General features: G+C 39.8%; 1 pseudogene; it reads right to left on the bottom strand.

Moving 5' to 3' along the window:
* Nucleotides 1-19,145, bottom strand: part of LOC138629287 (contactin-associated protein-like 4) — a 95,094-nt pseudogene that overhangs the window by 37,367 nt on the left and 38,582 nt on the right.

Here is a 19,145-nt window from a genome sequence, read left to right as displayed (position 1 = left end):
GTCTTTGAGCATTTGCAATTTCCCCATGAACTTGGTTAACAATGCCGCTCGCGTGCAAGTCTCTCACCCTTACGAACACAATCGTTGCTTCCCACCACTCTTCCTCTCCCTGTGACTTCTTTCTGTTGTCCAAAAAATGTGCTAAAGTTGCAAAGGTGATCACAAAAGCGTTTGTTAAACGTTTCCAGATGTTCTGACTTGAGGCACATGAAGAACATTTTTGCATTTCAGCACGATGCACATGAATCTGAATCGTTACGTGTCCTGTAGGGAAATCTGTCCACTACCTTTCCTTCCATTAACACTTAAGGAATTTGTATTCCCTGATCAGAGGGGAGTGTATAGGTGTGCACTCCCAACACCATCTGCTCTGTTACACCTTTCGCGGTTGATGCCAAGCGTGAAAAAGGAGAGAGGATGAGGAAATTAGAGAATTAGCACTTTATAACTCACAAACTCTGTCCTCTAAACTGAAAGGAAAGAGAGGTCCTGGAGGGATTGTGACTGATGAAGCAGCTTTAGCGGTTGACTATGTACCCCGAATGCCATAATAAACTGGGCTGACTAATGTGTGGAGCTTTAAGAGGGACTTTTGAGAACATGTTGCGGATTTATCCCGCTTTCATGCCGGGTGTGAAATCAACAAGCTCTTAAGCGGCGAGGAGCCTTTTTTTTTTTTGTTGTCTCTCAGAAGGAGACATAAGTTGACATTAGTTTTGCCCTCGCTGTGAGAAACTCTTACCTCTCACAATCTTTTCAAACGAAGCTGTTAGTCACATCGTCACTGTAACAGGGACGCTTTTCTTTCTTATAACAGGTGCTGCGAGATAGATTTGATGGCTTTACTCAGCATCTAAGTGTAATGTGATTAGCACAGTGTGTGAGAGAACCCTTGGAAAAAGAAATACAAAAAAATTGAAAGAATTTATGTGAGTAAATGAGATGCTAAGTCCTTTGGGTTTGGTAAATTTGAATAGATTGGAGGGTTTTCCTTGACATACAACTTGAATTTTCTGTCCGGGCAGAATGAACGTCTGAAAGCTCAGTGAAAGCAGATTTTCAATTAATTGCGCTGCTGCGGTGCAGCACTGTGCCTTGCAATCTTTTTTTTTATTATTCATGGGGTTAAGTTAGCCTATCTGATAAAACCTAACTCATCATTGAGAGAGAAAAACTAATGATGGCTGGTAATGAAGTGCAGGCTCGTGGAAAAGGTGGTGCCCGGCGCTCGTTCAGGTTTAAATGCTGTCTGCAGGATGTTTCTGCTCTTTTTGTGAGGGCTTATTAAAAAGATATCTCCCTGAATATGTGCTGGTTCTTTGCAGTGTCTTGGACAGTTTATTATGAGAAACTGCAGTACCCACTAACAGTAACATTTCAAACAGTCCCGTGTGTCTTGCAGTATTTTTTTTTTTTTAATTATTTTATGATTATCTGATTTTTAAGTAAACTTCCTTCAGACACCGACCATTTGTGGTAAGTTTTGATGGACAGTAGCTGCTTTATGATGTCAGTAGTTATGTATTTAGGCAAGTAAATGGCTAAAGTACCATTTAAAGTGACCAATACACTGTCTTTTTGCTGCACTGTTTTGTTTTTGTGTTTACAATAGCAGAATATTTGCTCCGTTGTTAATATTCAAGTTACTGTCAGGTTAAAAAACCACAATCAGTTTGAGTTGGTCTTAAACCCTCAGTAAGTCTATAAAATGTAAAAAAACAACAACAAAAAAAACATCTTTAACACTTGTTATACTTCATTTGTGCAGACATGTGTTCAGAGGGCCATACGTTCCAGAAGCTTTTTCCTGTTTTTGACAACCAGTCGACATTTTAGTCAAGCTGATGGATGCAGATGTTGAAAATTGGCCGATAACATGTTATGTAATATGGTTCCTAACAGCCTTTAAATTAACACTGATGTTGAATTAGCAGCATTTTTTCACATTTTTCACAGGTGACAATTTGACACATCACAGTAAAACCACAGGTTTACATAAGAAAATCAACAGTGATGACTTTCATTTAACCGCTTCCATTTCAAAGTCCTGGTATTGTATCTCACTGTCACCCACATGTGGGTTTCTATCCTCATGTTTCTCGTCCAAATTTGTATTTGAATATCAAACAAAAAGAAACCTGAGAGGAAACAATGAAAACAAAAGTGTCACAACTATTTTTAGGTTCGGTTGAGGTGAGAAAGTTGGTGTATTGATCATTGAAGAGATAAAATGCAATAAAATGAAATGGAAAGATGCTTAAGGGAATAAATCCATAAATGCATAAATGATCACATTAAATTAACATAAATGCTGTCTGGTTTTCCATTGATGGAGGTTTGACTGAGGGTCTTTAAATCTCTTCGTAACCTTTCCCTCTGTACTTCAATGGAAACCACCGGGAGATTCAGCACAACCAAAAGTTTATCTTTATGCCCACAACTCTCAGCAGTACCTGTGATTTTTTATTTATCTGGAAATTCTGTTTAAATATGGGTGAAAATGTATTACCACAGGTGCTTTTCTTTCAACAACAGATCACAGTATCTTTTTGAAAATGGCTGAAATCGACTCTGCTTGTGTCTTTGCAGGTGCAGACTCACTTAATACCGACGACTCGGTTTCTTTCTACGGTTTCCGTAGCAACACAGCAGTTTCAACACAACTGAACTCACCCCGATGGTGCCTTCCTGTCGATACTGCTTCCAGTTGTGTCCCGTGTCGCTGAACATCAGCAGATAGCCCGTCTGCCAGTCGGAGCTGCCGTAGCGACCCTGCGTGGCGACGGCGGTGATTTGTGTGCGCCCGCCGAGGTCGACCTCCAACCACTGATACCTGTCTGAGCTCAGAGGAGACCAGCCTCCAGCTCCTGGGCAGAGAGAGAAGTGACAAGAAAAAAACATCCATAAGCATTAAGAACTGATTTTTACCTCTCAGTGCAAAATAATATTATATGCGTTAAACCAGCAGGATGACCAGACATTGATAATATCATTTAATTTCCACTTCTCTCAAGGAGGATAGTTAAGAGTGCTGGAGAATTGAAGGGGATTCAAATTCATTAAAACTCAGCTATACAGAAAGATCTGCTGCATCTACTCCTGCATTAAAAAGAACAAGAACATTTTCAGTTGTTCCTTAAAAGAAGACAAATCTTATTTGACTCATTTCATCAGACTCAAACTCTTCTGTGGTTGAAAAAAAAAAAAAGCACATGTTTTATCAGCTCCTTTGTTTCATGTGTGAATTCGAACAGTCAAAGGATTTTAATCAGTAGCTTCAGGTGGATAACATAAGCTGCAGATGAGGCATTTCAGACAAACACTGCAAGTGCTATACAATATTAAAGGGAAGTCAGTTCGTAGCAGACCTGCAGATTATCTGAGTACAGGGCAAAGGCCCACAAGATGAAGATATATTAAATAATTAAAAAACCAAAAGGTGCGTGCTTTGTGTGCTCATGGGGATGGATTTCACTAAACGCATGCGTCTGCATTTCTACACCCGTGAGGACCTTTACGATAATGCATAATGTATTACTTTGAACCCATCTCTATCATTAATTCTCTTACCTGGCCCCTTTTATCTCTTTACAAACACTACATGGATACTTAACCTTAAAGGCAACCTATGGAGATTTTTGACCACTGGTTGTACTTTGGAGAAATGTTTTTACAAATGGGTCCTTATTTTGTTAATGTGATACACAAGGATGAGGCAGCACATTTCCAACCCATACACAGAAACTATGTTTATATAAAGTGTCACCCGATGGTTTGTAAAGTGTGGTTTTCATTTCATCAGCTCGGTTTCTTTGGAGCCAAAAGTGACCATATTTGACCGAGGGGGTCGATCTGACTGAGAACTCGAGGACACCATGCTGCCCTCCCACACCGGTAACCTGACTGCAGCCCGGGTGGGGTCACCAGGTGACCCTCTTTATGTGGGACTGCACAGCATTTCTATCCCTTGCCCCATGTTTCACACTTTGACTGGCTCCAGTTTTCAAAAGTCAACACTGCAGGACAGACGCTTTGAAAAGACATTTCCAGACAGATAAAGACACAGTAGCTGAAATAACTGTTGTTCGCTACACTGTGCAGCATCCCGGTCCTCCTTCCTTTCATGCTTACTGTGTGTACTTAAAGTGGGAGTTTGGAAAGTTGTATCCAAATCAAATATTTGCTTAGTTCTTCACATGCTTGAGATCAAATCTGTAACCTGCATTGTCTATTGCGTGTTTTTTTAATTTTTTTTTTAATGTTGAATAGATATCAAAATGGATTTTGGACTGCCTCTCAGTATTGGTAGGTGTCCCACACTGTCTCACACAAACATACTCTTTGCCTCACAGGCATGTCAATCAAACTGTAGACACGCCCCCAAAACCCTTCTTTGAGGCCTAGTACATAATTAATTTTGGAATTCATTTCATTAACATTTTATGAGAGAACTTGATGCCTTTTGCATCAGAGTGTATTGGAGACCGTTTTTTGTTTTGTTTTAGCCAGCCTCTAGTGGCCCTTGGTGGTACTGCACTTTAAGACTTTGGCTTTACTTTTTGGACACGGCGACTGCGTCCATTTTTGTACACAATCTATTGTCTATATCAAAGGTCTTCAACAGGTACTGCAGGGGGTCTGTGAAATTTTTGGTTGATTAGACAATTTTTCATATTTTTTCCCCCCAAATTTAAATGTCTTTAAATACACATTAACATGAATCCAACATATTGTAGCGAATGGATAAATGGAGGCAGAAGATGTTATCGCTCAGTCAGAAATGCACACATTCAGTGACACACAGGAGCTCTCTCAAGCTGGGGTGAGACTAGCCTGGACATGTCCCTCCAAGCCTCCTGCACACAAAGAGGAGGACCCACCCCTATCACTGCTGTGTCACAATCACAAGGCTACATGTTACATGATTGCTCTGTCAGGTTCCCAGTGATTGACCGAGAGCTTATTCAGTCCCCAGCTGACTAAGATCCCACACCCCGCTGCAATATTATTTAAACAGAAGATACCGTTGTAAAAAAACAACGACATTTACTTCACCCACGGTTTGACCTATTAAATCCGCCATTCGCCTTCACCTCCGCTATATGCAACATTGGGATGTCATTTGGGGGGGGGGCTACAAAACAAACCATAAAACTTCTACTTCAACCTCAAACAGCCTGGTTAAGAAGTACAAAAATGGTCCTCACAAAGATAGAAGTGTTATTATTTTACCAATAAGTCATAACAGGCCATAATTCATACAGATATTAAAACAGCTTGTTTCAGTTATAAAAGTTTTTTCTCCATATTTAAAACTTGGACTCTTGGGTGACTTTGAAGACAAATCTCTGATTAATAACGACATCCACAGACCGACATCAGTGTCATCCTTTTGTCACTCCGGTTCCTTTAGTGGAGACCGATATTAAATTATATCGATGTGGTGTCAGTTTTTCTTTATAAAAAAAAAAGTTGTGAGTCTTGGTTCCCTGCCAATTGAGCCAGTTGGTAGCAGTAGAAATTAAAGGAAAATCACTTGCTGCTATTTGGTGCTTTGCATCTTCTAATAGGAGCAAGTTTAAAGATTTTCACCAAGATGCACATTAGAAGAATACCGCCGCAGTGTCATGTAAAAATTAAGTGACCAGAGTTTTACGCAGGAATTTTCCTCCCAAGGGAGATATTTTAACTTTGATAACTAATTAAAGTACAACTATAGACAAGTGTTTTGAACCTAACCTCAAAGATAGACTTTATCTGTCTGCCCAGAATAAAATGTGTTGAAATACATTTTGAACAGAAGGAAGCTGGTAGTTTAGATGTCTTTGGCTGGATATCAATAGATCCTGTCAGCATCGCAGTACAAACTACATCAGGATGAGGAGGATGTAGAGCTCCAACTGAGAGATTTTCAGTTAGCACTTAGAGAATAATGTTTGTGTAGAGATTTCATAAAATAAAAACATGCACAACAGAAAGCAATATTTCTTCATTACCCCTTAGACTTTGTAGTTCGTAGCATATGATAAACATTTTTAGGATAAACGTCACTTTTCATTATGAAGAAGCATCGAGCTTTGTTTCCCTTCATGTTGAGTCTCATAAATTGCACAGAATGAATAGATTTAACAGATTAAATAACAACCAGCAGTGCTGCAGCAGAAGCAGCAACACCGATCAATGAAATTTCATAGTTTTTTCAATTTCTGTTTCCTTCAGCTCATTGAAATGTCTTTTATTTTTTTTAATTTTTTTTTTAACGTATATATCTCCAACAGGAGCTGCAGAAATGTTCAAATCCTAAACTTGGGGACTTTAGTCTATTATTTGAATAATTCACTTGAATAGCTCATACATCTTTTAAATCAAGCTTGCGTAAAGTAAAGAACATGCATCTTGTATTTAACAGACTTTTGACAAGTAAACAATGATAAAAGATATACAAGATGGCAAATAAATGATCTGAGCATAATTTGCATACTTAACAATACCCTCTCAGATGAAGAGTGCTGCAGAGATCTCAGCGGGAAGCAAAAATAACTCTACGCTTCTTAAACAGATCTGTGTGTTGTGCCGTGTGAGTCTCTGCCCATTTTGCTGGTAAATTAACTCTGAACGAGGCAGCTCCTCGGAGGACGCCTATAGAGTATGAGGAGTGCGAGCACCAGCTGCAGGAGACGTAACCGAGCAGGAGCCCTTAATTTATTCAGCCATTACTTCGGAGACCAGCTAGGATTTTGAAATTAAAGCAGTTTTTATCTTTAATTCTATGAGGCATATTTTTTTTTCTACATTATGGATTCCTTCAGAAGTGTGTTTTGCTTTTGAATGAAGATTTATTGATCAACCAAATTCAGTTCTTAACTTTCAATTCAGATCTAGAACAGAGAATTGATGAAGCTTTTGTAACCTGGTCTTGTTAGCAAGACATTAGTGATGAGCAATTGCAAGAGCTAATGAGCTAAACTCTCAACCATAATGAAAGGGAGGAGGATGGGGAGCACTCACAGCTCTCATGTCATCTCAGAGGTGCTACCGCTTTTATATTTGCACATTTAATATATGTTGTTTTGTTTGCATGCAAATCAGCTGCAGCTCAGTGTGCACAGTTTGAATCCATACCATTAATACTTTTCTAACTACAGGTGTTAAAGCTGTGCTGCCAGAAAAAAACATTTGTATTCCGCATCTTTAGTTTCTGTGTCTGGGTGCCGAACACAGTCAGTCTCCATGTCGTTTCATTGCCTCTTCATTTCTTTGGCATCTCTGTTTTTTTTTTTTCCAGCTCTGCAAAAAGAACCAACTTTACGCCGTGCCGCACACACTTGATCCTCTTTTAGAATCATCACATCCTCCTTTATGCAGATCAAACCCAGATTGGTAAACAGACAGAGCAGGTTGACAGAAGTGAGGGAACACAGCAGGCGTGTTTGTTCACAGCTTTCGCCATCAAACGCACCGAACAAAACGGCAACCTGCGGGCTGCACTTCCTGCAGTCTCCCCAGTGGTGGAAATCATTCAGATCCCTTGTTGCGTCGAAGACAAAGACATCACAGCGAGCGCTTCCATTCGTTTTTTTGTTGTTGTTGCGTAAACCAGTGAAATGAGCTGCTAGTATGCAGCAAAAATGCACACGTGTTCTCAACAGTCCTGTAACAGCACATACCAGTTTTGTTTTTACCTTTTGCAATGTGATAATCTTACTATTTCTAATACAGCTGAATACAATTCTCCAAAATCCTGCAGGTTTGAGGCAACAACCACCTCACTCTCTCCCCCCGACGGAGATGCTGCGTGCCGTGTCATGAGCGTCACACAGAACAAAGGTAAACTTCCTTTTGCATCTTATTTAATCTGGAAAGAACTGGAAGTTGAAAAAAAAGAAAGAAAGAAAAAAAAAAGAGTAGGAGAGAGAAGAAGTCAGGGATGCAGCAATAATTTATTGATGTTAAACTGCTAAATTATATATGTGAGTGTAGCTGAGGGAGAGATGAAATAGTTAAAAGATCACATCATGGTCTGCCTCACATGTCTCAGGCCTGAGGGTGCTCCTGTTTCTTACGAACAGCAACATCCAGTCCCCTAAATGATCAGTCATACATCATGATGTGAAGTTCATCCTTAATTTACCTGTATTCTCCTACAGCGAGGTTAAGGGTTAAGAGGGGTATAAAATATGGTTTAAGGACAGATACCACCGAGGCGTGTTTGGGCAATTCACGTGCACAGCTCCAAACTGCACGAGTGAAGCGAGCCTCTACAGTGGGAGGGTATTGTGGTTTAGAGCAGCGCCGGTGTAAGATTTGTGGATCCATAGTAGATTATTATTTTAAGATAAAGCTCTCGAAGAGATAGAGGCTGAGATTTGGATGTGGTTACATTTTAGATCCAACAGCAAAATACCCGGATTTGTTAAGCTATGATGTAAACAAATCTCTAAGCAAAGATGATGAAAGCATGACATCAGCAACAAAAGCTAATTAATCCCATCCCTATTTATGACTTTATCTACTTGCAAATGTTGACTTTGTCACAGTTTATCAAGGGGAAGCACCCAAACACTCAATGTTGAGACAGGCTGATTTGACAAACTCGTAGGTGCAGACTGGAGGTAAAGTACACTGAAGGGCTGCAGGTGGGGCAGATTGAGGAACTGGGAGCAGGTGGGGTGAGCGTGTCGGGTCGAAGACCATGTGTGGTGGGTGGAGGCAGCAATACAGAGAATAAACTGAATAACGGAAAGGCAGAAAGGCCAAAATTGAATTGAAATTATATAAGATATTCAAAAACATTTAGATTTAAATCCACAGCTGCCTACAGTTTCATATCGAGAGTTGTGCGTGGGCTGCTGAGATAAAACAATGAAAAAAACAAAAACTAAAATCTGCAGTTTTGTATTAACACTCATTTTATAGTGTTAATATGAAAAGTATTGCTGCGTGTGCTGATTCCCTCAACAGTGGCAAGAAGTACAGTCCAACATTTAGAGGAATTGTAGTTGAAAGCTAATGAAGTGTGATTTATTGACCCAATAAAAGAAAGATTTCAGCCTCGGTGAATGCAGTAAATACAGATACTCACCTTCTCTTCGATTAAGCTTAGCGAAGCCGGGCCCATGGCTGCTGGACAGCTGGGAGGAGCTTCTGAAGGACGATGGCAGTAGATTGGACACTAGCGGAGAGTGACATATCTCTGAGAATCACAGAAGAGAGAGAACACACAATTTAAAAACAACAAGGAGAAGGACCACCCATCTTATTATCAGCGCTGAGTTGAAAAGCCAGCATCCGTGACGGTATAGGGATACTTTAGTGCACATGGCATGGGTAGCTTGCACATCTGGGAAGGCACCATTGATGCTAAATAAAACCTGTGTGTACAGGTTTTATTTAGCGTCATGAGATATATATTTACATACAGGTTTTGGAGCAACATATGTTGCCACCCAGACTTTTCAGGGAAGGCCTTGCTTATTTCAGGAATGGGACAACATTTCACTTTCAAAACTCCAGCAACTAGGCTCCTTTGTCCCCAAACGTTTACAGCGTTGTTAAAAGATGAAGTGATGCAAAACAATGGTAAACATGCACCTGTCCCAATTTTTTTGAGACGCGTTGTTGGCATCAATTAAAAATAAGTTTACATGTTTCACAAAACAATAGAATTTTTCAGTTTCAACATTTGATATGTTGTCTTTGGTCTATTTGCAATTAAATATGGGTTTGCAGGATTTGAAAACCGGGGCATTCTGTTTTTATTCACATTTTACACAGCGTCCCAACTTTTTGGGAAACGAGGTTGTACAAAAGGTATGCACGACGCTCTGCTGGATAAGTAATGTACCGTGTCCTAACCGCCTGACAGAGTCGACAGTAACAGTAACTCTTGTGGAGTGACTTCAGGTGAGTCGAGAAGTCTAGTGGTTGTAGTCTTCATAACACTGATGCTGCATGAAACACAAGTCGTATTTACTATCTCTTCTAACTGACTTGCATGCATGTAAATATATTTTTTACAACTGGCTCCAGGCAGTACATGAACACACATAACGCATTCAGTGTTTTGTTTTGATTTATTTCAGTGAATTAGTGCATACGGAAGCAAAGGGAGTATTTAGTAGTCAGTTCATATGCGTAAGCTGCACAGAAACCTGTAAATTTGTGAGTATTTGTGTTTGATATGATTTATTAGATCAAATGATCTAAGTGCCTGAAGGTTAGATTTCAGCAAAATCCGCCTAGTTAATGGATGTTTCCTCCGTGGCTGAGAGCCAAATATCTGCGAGAGCTAAAACAGAGATATCTCTTGGTTAGATTACATAAATGAAGAATCTCGAGCTGTCGTTACTTTGTTTCGTCAAGATTTTATCAGACTCGCCCTTTCTCGGCTTTCATATCGGATTCCTGCCTGTCCTGTCCTTCCTGCCTAAACTTTCACAGAGAAGTTTGACTTTGGTTTCTCTTTCATGGGACTTTGATTTTATCTGTTGTGTGTGGTTTTCAGAGTACCACTATACATAATCAGAAGGTGCTACATTAGCAACCGTACACTGTTCTCGTAAATATTAACATTACTTTCAGAGGCTGTTGAAACTTGCCATGGACCATAACCTCAAATAAGAGTGTTTCCTAAATTACCACCCCTGTTTAGAAAACAATTTAACAATTAAAATTATGATTTTAACCGTGTTGTGCATTAAAGTTACCACCTCCCTTAAAGTTACGCAACCCTCATTGTCATAGCAACAGTACATGTATTTATTTATTTTTTATTTTAACTCCCAGCTTGTAGTTGGAAGCGACCTCTGGTCACCTGCACTGAAATCAGGTGTTATATCCGTGTTGAACCATCCATCAACATGCCTCAACGTAAGAAGGAAAATCTCGCATCATACAGACGTCATGTCGTCATTGCTACGGCAAGAAGTTGCTTAACTTTAAAACCGTTGTTTGTAATGATCTGCTTGCACAAAATGACTGTCGGGTAATGTTTTTCGGAGAAGGACTCTGACTTTAACACTAATAAGAAGTAAAGGAATGAACAATGCAATTAAAAGCTGAATCACTCTGAATCATCCCTGAGTAACAACAGGCCAAGAGTAAATTTAGCCACAGGCCAAATCTAATTACAATATTTATGTAGTATAAAAGTTTTGAAAACTAAATGTGCCAAATTAAGGAATGAATAAAAACATACACCACTGCAGCTCTGCATCTATTGTATTTCATTTTAATATCCTGCTGCGAAAGCTCCACATCAACACCTTTGCACTTCATCGCCAAATAAAAGCCCGTATTGTTGGCAGTTGTTACAGGAAAACAACTCTTGAAACAAAAGAGAATATTTGATGATAAAAATCTACTAATGCCAACGTGATACTTGAAAGGTTTTCCCAGGTGGCTTCAGGAAATTAAAGTAAGTCTATGCAAAAAAACAACAACAATGTCTTTTTAAATTTGAGGTAAGTGCTGGACTTAATCCATAAATTAGCAGTTCCCTCGAGTGATAAAACAACTGTTGTTTTGCAGTACATCTTTGTTTTTCTTTCACTTTCTCTGACAAGTGTAGGTGCCATCTCATATGCATCTTTTCAATTACAAGCCTCAGGTTTTTATTCATCTTCCAGCCTGGGTATTCTTAGAATTGTATATTAGCCTTTAATTTTACATCAAACGAGCTGGTAGACACTGAATGTAGGAGAACAATGAACTGGGAGAGGTTTTAAAGTAACTAATATCATTTCTCTACATAAATATTGCAGAATTTGAGTAAAATTTCACCAATATCCTTCCAGTTCATTCATGTAAACCTAAGAAGCCTAATGTTAAGGGTTTGAATTTTCCAAAATATTTTCTCAAGACTAGATTTGTTTACAACTTCATTTTCAACCCCAATTTTTTTTTTCAGAGATTATGAATGTATTTCTCACACAAAATAATAAAAAAAATGGAAATACCAGTTGCTCCCCCTCTTACCGCAAGTAGGTCAAATTTTTTTATTATTATTTAATGTTTCTGCTGCTTTGAGAGACTCAAAGCACGTAAATGGCAGAAAACGTTTTTTTTTTATGCATCAGAAATCAGTTTAATCTTAATGCATATTATGTGATTTTTTTTTTCCTCATTTAAAAACAGCGCAATTTACTGTGCATAAAAAGTAGATGGTTATAATATATTCACAACAGCGGCTGAACAGTTACAGCTGACAATCATCTCTGTCATGGTTCGTGTGGCTTCACTAATTAAGTGGTAAACGGTCGGCACTTACACACCACCGATTTACATTAGAGGTCTTCTAATGCTTTACAAGTTGCCTCCCATTAAAATTTTACATTTACATGCACACCCCAAACGCAGCAGAGCTGCCATGGAAGGTGCTCGTCTGCCATTGCGAGCAACTTGGGGTTCAGTGACTTGCCCAAGGACACTTTGGCAAGTAGGCCGGAGGATTTAACCGCCAACCTTACAGTTAGTGGGCAACCCGCTCGACCTTCTGAGCCACACATGCCTCAGAGTAAATAATTAATTTCAACGGTTGACGTGGCTTCCGCAATTAGTACAAGAGCTGCAAACGTTATCTCACAGGACTAGAAAATATCTTCATGACTGTCACAACCACACACGTCTTCTGACCTGGAAATAATTTCATAAAGGGTAAGACCTCTTTCTGGCCCAGTGGCTGACACAAAGCTGATTTCCCATCTGAGTCTGGGCAGGAAGTGGAGAAAAATATGCTGAGGACGAGTTGAATGTGGTGATGAAAATGCAGTGAAAACTTTGAAACGGTAGCTCTTTCTGTCCTTCAGAGCTCTTTCTTTCAGGGTCTCAGTCCTGAATGTTCTGACAAATGAGCCTTTTTAATGCTTTTAATCAGGAAAAATAATATATCTGAAAAGTAGTCCATCGGTTTAAAGAGTTACAGCCTTGTAAAACTCTATTAATTGAGTGCAGTTAGACAATTTTATTTTCTCTCTCATTTTCAGCTTTGATATGCGACTTTTTGTGGTAAAATTAACAAGTCCAGTTGAGCTCGTCTGTCCGCGCACGTGTCCTTTTTTTGGCGACGACATCGATTAAACACAGATCTGCAGCAGGTTTACTTTGCAACGACGAAGAAATTTCCACACGTTGTAGCACATCTATAATCCAATAAGATATTTTGTTTTATTTTCATGTTTTCTGTAAACGTGCAGAAAATAGTTCATTTCAAGACGTTTTCATGATGGATAAAATGCAATTGAATACTTGTCTGACCGGACCAACATATGGAGCAGTGGTAAACCAATAGGGACTATACGAGCTAATTATTCCTCATTATATATTTGTCAAAGTTTCCAGTGTCACAGTTGTGCTCTGAGCCGTGTTTGTTTTTCTGTGTATTCACCTCAGGAGTCCCACCTCACCTGTTCCCAGTTTATTCCTCCCGTGTTTAACCGTACCTCAGTGGGCCGATTGTACAGTTCTTGCACAGTTCCCGTGCCATTGTTTTCCAGCCTTTGCCCTGTGTTTTGTTTTTTTTGTACCCTGCCTGTTTTTAGACCTCTTTGCCCTGCTGCCTGTGTTTGTCTGCCTGCCTTCGTTCTGCAACCGTGTAAGGTAACGCTTTGCAAGCCTCAAGTATATCTTTGCAACTTTTCGCCCGCCAGCTTGTGTCTTGCTTTTAGGTCACGCACACAAAGCGCACCCCGAATGACACGCACACACAGAGGGCTGATAAAAAAAAAAAAAAAAAAAAGCAAAGTAAAAAACTTTATGGGTTTTTCTTTGACAGCTCGCTGATGTAGATTCGAACCAGTATGCCCGTTGGCAAGTGCACCGCTGCTCTTGCCTGTTATGAGATGATAAATTTCCTCACTACTGTAGCCAGCAGTAGTGACAGTATGTGCCGTATATATAGTTGTGATGATGCAACGTGAAACTCCACTTAAAAGAAACTGAACACACATAATACAATGTTACAACAATCCCAGTTTTCCTTTACAGATAAATAAAGTCCCTCAAAATGCTGTAAACCAATGTCGCCACATATTTTCAGATAAATAGGAGGTAAAGTTTATAAATTACATTCAAATAAAATAAATTCAGTCAGTCGAGCTAAAATTTAGCATTAGCTTAGCATTAGCTCTGAACTCAGGAAAGCACTCCATGCTGTAGTAACCGTCTGTTTCCATTGGCAAAGTTAAGCTGCCACATAACACAGCAAAGAAATTACGTAAATGACAATTCTGATTGCGAGTACTATTTGACTGGTGTTATCTGCTTGTTTCTCATCTTTGGAAACAGAATCAAACAGAAACCACACGGTGCGTTTCACATCCATGCTCTCGGCTTGTGCTGTTACCTCCGCTGAGCTCGCTCTTTTTCTTGTCAAGTTATTTTAAAGCTAACTAACTTCACAAGCACCGTGACAGTTTTAGCACAGTCTTAACACGGCGTAGAAACATTTCAGAGACGTACAGAACCGAGTGTTAAGGTTGCTAATGGCAGCCTGACAGCTCCCGGCCCGAACCAGAGATCCTGTGTCAGGTCAGCTCTCACGTTGAAAACTCTGAGCTCGAGAGCTCCATAAATGTTGGAGAAGCCTCTCAGGATTCTCAGTACCTTGCATGGCATACTGTATGTTCAATCATTATTTATCCAGCAGAATCAGCTTCCACCTCCCCGTATTCTCTCTTCCCTGCTAACCCTCCATTTATATCTTCTGCTTTACCACGACACTGAAAGGACATCCACGAGTAAATCAAGCTGATGAGCATTCCCCACCTCAATAAACAGCAAACAGGAAATTTACAGGTTCAGAGCCCCTTTGAGGATCCTGGACTTTCAGCGCTGCTCTATGTGCATCCGTCACAGTGATGTTACAGCGCAGCCATGAATCACCGAGCAAAATAACTGCGCCAGGAACCCTGCCTGTTCCCCTCCAACGTGAACCGCTGAACTCAAACTGTGCTCATTTGGGAAATACAGCAGATAAAGGCCCGGGTTTTCCGGCACATTTGACTGCCAGGATGGAAAAAGGTTAATCCAAATTCTGTTACAACTGCTTGATTTTGAAGTGTGGAGGGTTTTAGGGCTCGGCACTCGCACCGAGATCAAACGCATGCCCTTCTCCCCGCTGCTGATGCAGCCATTAAAGTGTAACCAAATAGAGAAACCCTCAGAGGGCGAGCATAAATAGTGCATGAAATGTACATTCACGTTGCATTGGACATTCATAGTATTGAGGTGTAACTTTAATCCAGAGTGATTTATGTTCCGAGTGCTTGAAAGCGCTCTGAGTAAAGCCATCCTCCACTTCTTGCAGAAATACTAATACTAATAATAATAACAATAATAATAATAATAATAATGGGGTTTATATTGCCAGAAGATGCCACAGGGTTACATACATCTTCTGCTGTGATAAATCGCGTTAAGTTAAATTTCATTTCCTCACATTTTCTGCCAAGTAGAAGGCTCGATTGGGCTGCATTATATTAAACACATCTGACCTGTCTGCAGTCCTCCCAGCATGTTTCTCCGGCTGGAGAAAAGGACCCGTCTGTCTAAAAGCTACTAAGTCGTAAGAATCAGCATATCCACTGCTGAGAAACAGTTTCCAGCCCTTCGTCTGCCACTCACAAACACACCTGGTGTTGACTTAGCCTGAAGCTTACGGACGAGTTTGTACAGCTGCAAACATTAAGCTACATTTTTTTAAGAATTAACTGTGCATATAATTGGTCTTCTCGACAATTTTGATACAGAATCAATGAAGAAACTACAAGTTTTGTGACAAATATAAAGTTGCCGTTAAGGACAAATGATTCTGCAAAGTCATTTTCACTGTAATTGCCGTTGCAGTTATAATATATGACACCTTTTTGACATATGCATCATGTAAATACAGCAACAACAAAAAAATGTAAGCAAAAGGTTTGGAATCACCTTTTTTGGGGGGGCAAAAAGTTTCAAATCAACTGCATTATTCATTGCATGAAGGAAATGAGCCAAATATTAACATTTCTTCTAATGTAAAATTAAAATAAGGGATGTGTTCTGGAAATTGTTGGTAACGAACAGAGAAAACATCCCAATCGCAGACCACACGGAGAAAGTTCCCTGTTCCAGTGTGCTTCACATTAAAAAAAAAAAAAATCTACCGGGCTTCTGCTTCTGAGCAGAAAGTGGAGCCTCGTCCCCCGGCGGGAGGCCCTGACCCTCGGCATGGTGGGGAATTTTAACGCTGTGTGCGCCCTGTGCAGAACATTTCAGGCAACAGGGAAGGCAGAAGTCCTTCCTGCTGATGTTAATCTTATGCTCACTGATGCATGTCCTAAGTGTACTCACTGCCTCACCCACATCTAATTTAGGACAAGGACACTGAAAATCATAAGTAGCACCTTGGGAAGTACACTTTAGCGAGGAGTTTCAGACCAATTTATAGATTCAATAAGCTTCTGGCTGCACGTCAAGAGAGCTCTCTTCATCACTGGAACTTCTACATGCCAGACAAAAAGCCCTTTACTTTAGATTACAGCCACTTCAGGAACACACACACACACTGTGCCGATTATTGCACCCCTTTAATTAGAAAAAGGAGCAGAACTCTGCCTCAAATCCCTTTTCACAGGTTTAACTTTCAGCTCATCAGGAAAATGCTGCAGCGACAGAAAGGTTACACGATCTGGCTGGTGAGGAGAAAGTCAGGCACTTTAATCGCTGACCTGGTGGGAAAAATTCAACTGTCATTGTGCCCTCGAGAGAGACATTTGACTACCAAATGCTTTAACAAAGTGAAAAAGGAACAAAAAGATCAAAAAGAAATTGGTGCATAAATGGGAAAGCTTGTTAATGGCCCTGTTTAGCTTCTTTTTTTTTTTCTTTTTTTAATACTGAATAATAAACTCATCAAAACATTAATTCGATGATTTGTTGGCGTGTCTTTTAAATAGCTGGTAGCAACTAGCTGATGATCTGTACGTGAAATAAAAAATTCACAGCAGGATGTTTTATTGTCTTTGTCATTTGGGCAAACATGTTTCACATCTCAGAAAACAACCTCAAGGCAAACATTTAAAAAATAATTTACGCAGCACTATACCATCCAGGTTTTGTTCGACTCACATGACCTCTTCAAAGATGGAGTGTGTGTGTGTGTGTGTGTGTGTGTGTGTGTGTGTGTGTGTGTGTGTGTGTGTGTGTGTGTGTGTGTCACGTATCATTTCACAGCATTTCATCCTTCATCGCGACTTCACGTTTCAATTGTTAAAATGTGATCACCAGTTGAAAAGTTCCACACCGATAAATCAGCATCTATTTCTTTTGTCTTACTCTACTGATTTCCCAGATTCACAAAGAGATGAGTGCACAGGCGGCAGCGATTGATCAGCACTCCCGGAGTTGGCGGGGCTTCAAGTAGGACACACAGACACATTTTCAAAAGAAGTGTGCTCACGCAGGGGACTGAACACAGACTCCGTTTGAAGCACAGACCCCTTTTTAAAATCCAGTGTCCTCTGCTGCAACATGCTCTTAAAAACCTTCAGTAAAGTTCTGTAAGTGTGTTACAATCCCGAACAGTGGACGGTTGGTTTCCTTAAGGATAAGCATGTGACAAAAAGAAACTAATGACTGAACAGATCACGGTGATATTTATTAGAAATCATGTCTAAATTACTTCACAAACTGTAACGTTATCTCAAACTTAGTCTTCAAAATTCTCTAGCTGACGAGCAGATCGATAGTTTTGACTTCAACCGTCGATAATAGTAATAATAGTAATAATAAAAAACACCCTGTCCTTGTTGTCTTAATTCAAAAATCAATTTTCGTCCTCAAGTTCTAACTTCTTCCCCTCAATCACTGCACACACACTGTAACTTGAATTTCCACATTACAATGACTATAACCAAATTCAAATTCTAGTACGTTGTTCCACCGAAATATAAACAGAATTATCATAATAACAGCATTCGTATGTTGACAAGTACAAATCAACACGGAACAAACTTATTTCTAATATTCATGGACAGACGTTGCACAAGCTGTTATGAAACATTCCTGCTATAGTTTGTGTCACAGTTTGTTTGAGGTCAGCATAACATTTTTGTAAAGATGCAGATGTGTTCATGCAAAACTCGAGATTTACATCTTACATGGATTCAATGACAAAAGCTCAGATACTTTCCTTGTTATGGTTATGAAGTAGTTTACTATTTTTGGTGGCACATTATAATATAAAAGATTTGGGAAATCTGACACAGGAACGTTTCACTACATTTAATTGAATAAGCTTTTAAATCAAAATGTGGGTGTTTTCATCTAATGCGCAATATAAATTAATATTTTTCTCCATATTTCAGTGTAGGAGGGGAACCTTTGATACTCATCTAAGTAAGTGCATTTGCAACCATGGCTGTCTGTATTTTGACAGATTTTATTATTACAAACAATCCTCTGATGTTTGCTCCTCAGAGGGATCGGTATGCAATGGAAATTGGAAAAAAAAAAAAAAACAAAAAAACAAAACAGAAATGCGATGAGTCATGATTTCACAGACACCAGCTAATTATTTTGTACATATAAAAACGCACCGGTAGAAGTTTTACTCGGCTGTGCTGTGTTGATTTGTCTTTGAATCTCTGCCAGCTGCAGAGCCACCGTTCTGAAACTGACCCTGAGCTGAAGTACCATAAAAACGAGGTGAAGAGGGAGAAAGTTTCTGAAACGGTCCGGTGGAGCTGAAAGGTGTATACAATCTCCTCTTTCTGTGCCGTCTCTTCCACCTCATTAACTGAGCCATTAAAATGCTTGCGAGACACTTTGTCTCCATTTCATCTTAAAGTTTTGGCTTTGTCCTGCGGTATTCAATGTCAGCTACCGTCTTTTAAGAGCGATGACATTTGGACTGCGCTCGCATTTACCGACACTCTGCATCTGATCTCATTACAGTCTCCCTTGTGGCGGGCCGGTGTGCGTTAGAGGGAACAGATGGCGATTTACAGTCCGAAGGACCGCAGAGACGATAAAACATCCACTGAAGTCATTCCCCGAATTCCTAATGCACCGCACTGGCTCTGTCCTTTATTTAAATATGTATGTTAGCGATGGCAGCATCCGTTTGAGCTACGTGAAGTTAATATATGACACTCAGGGGAGTGGCA

This window comes from Brachyistius frenatus, unplaced genomic scaffold, assembly GCF_029030835.1.
Source record: "Brachyistius frenatus isolate BFR_SWC_R1_liver_20210118 unplaced genomic scaffold, ASM2903083v1 Contig_113, whole genome shotgun sequence".
In the NCBI taxonomy this organism is placed as follows: Eukaryota; Metazoa; Chordata; class Actinopteri; family Embiotocidae; genus Brachyistius; species Brachyistius frenatus.
The sequence above is the reverse complement of the archived record's forward strand: the minus strand, read 5'-3'. Positions and strand labels throughout refer to the sequence as shown.